This window comes from Oxyura jamaicensis, chromosome 3, assembly GCF_011077185.1.
Source record: "Oxyura jamaicensis isolate SHBP4307 breed ruddy duck chromosome 3, BPBGC_Ojam_1.0, whole genome shotgun sequence".
Taxonomy (NCBI): Eukaryota; Metazoa; Chordata; class Aves; order Anseriformes; family Anatidae; genus Oxyura; species Oxyura jamaicensis.
The window spans coordinates 5234181-5238673 of record NC_048895.1 but is presented as its reverse complement, the minus strand read 5'-3'; the positions used below and the strand labels follow the sequence as shown (position 1 = coordinate 5238673).

Sequence of the window (4493 nt, the reverse complement as noted above, 5' to 3'; positions counted from 1 at the left end):
GCATAGAGCTTATCTGTTGGCAGGAACCAAGACAGAAAGTTCTCAATCTAGTTATTTTAATTTTCCGTTTTATTTGTTGGGAGGTGGCTGCAAAGACTCTCAGACTGTAGATGTCTGTCCTCTAGCTGACTACAGAGGCATAGGATGCTCCAAACTTAGGCATCTCTAAGTCCCTAACTGTAGATAGCAAGTACCTGGAATGAATGAATTTCTGTGGTCTTCTTTTTTCTCTTTACTTCTTTTTCCCCCTTTTTAATGAGAAAAAAAAAAAAAAGGTTAAAAACAAAACAAAAACATTTTTACAAATAGTGGCCAAATTATAATAGCATTTTCCCCTTTCTCTTGCTACCATTATCCATGAAGAATAAGACATTTTTTCTCAGAACAGTGGATGTGAAGCTGAAATGACCATATTAATTTTAGAGTAACTATGTCTGGAAGACAAGAACCAAAGTCATGCTGGCCTTTGGGATTTTGGTTTGAAGGGAGAAAGTGATGACACTAGTCACAGCTTCAACTTTTCAGACTCAGCCATGGGCTTTGAGGGTTGTGTCTGCTCAAATAATCTTCAACAAGCAGGTTAACAGCATTTGCGGCATTTGTATTTTCCAGGTTGATTCTACTTTTGATGGCCTGTTTCTCTCTACCTGTATGCTCAGGGAAAGACAGTCCTGCATCACTTCGGATTTGGTGAGTTTTCTTTGGGATGGCAAAAAAAAATTAAAAAAAGCTTTAAACTGAAAGTTCAAATCTAGCATAAATCAATACCAAATCAAATAAATGCTCTGAGACAGGTATTCATCTGTATCCTGATACCTCTACAGAACGTGCAGAACAACAACAAAAACATAGATAATAATCTGTCACAGTACTGTGTTTGTTCTGCCAGTGTTTTGTCAACATAGAAACCCCCCAAAACAGTAGGCCTGGAAATAGATGTTTCTGTGGTCTTGGCAGCAGCTGCATGGTCTGACTGTTCAACACTTGTTATCCATTATTGAAGACTACTGTATAAAGGTGAGTGTCCACAAAAAATAAGTACTAGAGGTTGCACTTCTTTTTAAATAAAAGTACACTCATTTATACACCTTTTAGCTTCTCTATGTAGTTATTAGCAGTTCCCATATTAATGAGCCACAGATTATTTTTATACATGTCTTGTCTCCCAGTTAATTGTTTTTGTATTCCTGGTAGCTTCAAGAACACAAGTATATCTTTTATTTTGCATTTTTATACTTTTTGAGTTGGGTTATAGAAGCAAATGGGTGAATGGTCATAGTATTTTGTTCAGGAAAAGAAATAAAATGCTTCATTCTGCATCCCAGGAAAAGTTTCAAGCAAACCTGACCTAAGTTATACACTATGAAAATTGAAAATAGTCAAAAGTTTAGTGTTTTGAGCTGCTGGAATTCCACTGAAACCTAATCTTCAAGTTTGAAGCAAAGGGCTAAAGCAGAGCTGGTATATTTTGTTGTTACTAGGTCAGCACACAAGGATGCCATCAGTACTTTTGTAGCTGAAAACTGTGCTTCACAAGGTTACCAAATTTGCACACGGAGCTGGTCAGAGAAACAGGAGAATACTGTTGGGAAGCACTTCAAATTCAGCAGTGATATAGTGGTGTTATTTGCAAGGTTAAGAACTACTATTATTTAGCCATTCTCTCTGCTTCCCTCAATCCTCAGCAAATTAGGTCCCAAGTAGAATTTAGATACTAAACCAGTTTAAATTTTTAAAATTTCAGAAATCATGAAAATTGGGAACTGTTAGATATATTTTTATCAAATGCATGTGTTTATACTGAAAAACCTGCCAATTTTATGTTTATGTTCTTAGACAAATACATGTAATGTGTTTGCATTGATATCATTGTATACGGGCACTTTTGGGACCTGATTTGTTATCCTAGGAACAGGTATAGCAGACAAACTTAGAAAAGTCTCGTCTAAAAGGATAACTGTGATGGCACCATCAGTCACAGTGGTAATCATCATGCTCTGCAGAATTGCGACACAGTGGAAGGAGCAATGAATGTTACACAGAAACATAATCTTGCCAAAGCTGAATCATATAAAAGGCATAAAGCGATCTAAAGAAGGAATGAATAGGGCTGTGCTTTCCAAAGACGTCTGTTCAACATTTTTCTGACATCAATTGTAATGACAATAGGTGGCACCCTTATGCCAAGAAATACCATCTTGTTTAGCTTAGCTATGCTTCTCTGGATATTTTTCTACTGCCTTTTTTTCTAATTTTTCTAATTCCTTTAATCAAAATTATTGGGATTAAAATCAAAAGCAAGTCATCAAAATAGATTATTCAGTGGGAAAATAGGGGACATGCCTAGAAAATTAAAATATAAACTCCATTCTGACTACGGAGTAGAGCACATGACAATTATCACTACTGCTCTGTTGAGGAGGAATTTGAGAATTTAAAGTACGAGCGTGTACTGAGTGATGCATACAAACTGTGTTAGTGTATACTTTATAACTGATTAATTTGACTCCTTCGGGGGTACTTAAAAATGCAAGAGAAACAAGATGTGTCCTGTTTTATTTTTCCTGTTACACAAACACTTAGTTGCAAGGGGATATCCAGATGATCTGAAACTTACACCTGTGCAAAATCAGAAAAGGAATCTCATAAAAACGAACCTCTCTCAGTAGAGTTTTTGTCACTTTTACTTCCAATGCGAGGCAAAACCTGAAAAAAATGTTAACCAAACTTTGTCAAACCACAAGCATTTTGGCTTGTGGTTTGGATAAAGGTTCAGGTCGCTTCTCACTGTACCCTGAAAAGACCTTATTCACTGCTCCTCTGCTGAGTTTGAAAGGAGATAGGAAAAGGCAGAAGAGAGAAGATTAAAAATGCCTAAATGCATTGCAGAACCATGGAACACCACATATTAAAAAGTGTGAAAAGACATCGGTTTTTATTGTATATTTATGGAATTGGGTATAAGAAAATAAGAGTTTTGCTATGCAAAAAAAAAAAAAAAAAGGTTTGTTGTTTTTTTTTTCATGAAAATAGGGATTAAAGATCTGATGTAATACTGAGGACATAAATTGTCTCGGTCCTGCAGATGGCCCATAAAATTTGCAAAGCCTTGACCATTTATAAGCTGGAATTAGATCAGAAAAAGCTTCAGGATTCATTGAACTTTGCTAGTCTTGGCAATGTCTCTGTTAGGCTTTTACTGGCATTCTGTTTCATTCTGACATTGCAAAAGTATCATCTTATGGTGGTAATGCAAAGTTGAAGGGGAAAAAGAATTTAGAAAGAGTCAATGGAGCTAATGAGGTACCATTTTAATTTATGAGGCATAGTTAACACAGCTGTTCTCTTATGTAAAATTTTGCTGAAGTAGTTATGATGCTATAGGCAAAATTAAAATTTCCAGTGTTCCATGAAATGTTGCTTATTTAAACCTCTTCCTTTCCCTTTCATCATCTCATACTGTTTTTGTAGTTTTTGCAAAGGAGGGTACTACATTGGCAAATTGTATTTGGTGCCAAAATGGGTATGTTGATTTCTGCTTAACATTGCTCATCTGCAGCAGTCAGTCTGGTTTTGGACAGGTGGTTACAGAGCCAGTAGGACCCAGAGGCTCCTGCAAGTCAGTTAAGTCTAACACATTGTGCTTCAAGTGTCTCCATTTCACATCATTTACCAAACACTTTCATATGCTCGTCTTGGACTGACAAATATCCTATTGCCATTGTTAAGTGTTTCTTGGAACACTGTCATATTTTGCATTTTTTGAGGGGAAAATACGAATCCTAAACTTGATTATAAATTCTTTTAGGTTAAAAAAATAAATCTGCAAATTCTGTTTGTTAGAGCATAAAAACAGCTTAAGGAGCTGCACTACTCTCCAACTGTTTCATGCGTGTGAATGTTCTTTCTGCAGAAGATACACATATTTCCCGATAGAAATACTTGTAATAACTTTGATCCTTTGGTATGATGCATTTTAAATATTCTTTTCATTATCAGTGAGCAAGAAAATAGAACTAGATGGAAGGTCTTTGTCAATGTTGCTGATAATACTCTAACTTGTTTGTAGACCTGTGACATAGCTTTGCCAAGAGAAAAGAATTTATTTTTTTATTTATTTATTTTTTAACAGTGCTATTAGAGTAGGCAGAAGTCATTTCATTGCAATAGTTATTGGTATGGGGGGGGGGGGGGGGGTCAGTCCAAACCTCTTCCATCGAGGCTTTCATTTGGTAGAAATGGGAAAATAATTGAAATTGAAAAGGAAAAAACAAACAAACAAAAAAAAAAACATTGTCTTTTCATCTTTCATGAACTAACTTCTGATAATTTTTTGAGAGCATAAGATGTTACTCATCCACAATTTCTGAATCAAAAAAGAAGAAAACATACTCTGTCTATTGAGGGAACAGTGTAATGGGACTGTATGGAAGACCTCTTTCCTATTGTATTTTTCTTTCATGACTAGAGTCCTATTTATCTGCCAGAGATTA

At 35.6% G+C, this 4493-nt stretch overlaps 1 long non-coding RNA gene across 1 annotated transcript; it reads left to right on the top strand.

The window, feature by feature from the left end:
• Window positions 1-610: 610 nt before the first annotated feature.
• Window positions 611-3484, top strand: LOC118165300. The gene is made up of 3 exons (XR_004749974.1): window positions 611-690; window positions 890-1017; window positions 1292-3484. It is a non-coding gene; the product is annotated as an uncharacterized LOC118165300 (long non-coding RNA).
• Window positions 3485-4493: the final 1009 nt, after the last annotated feature.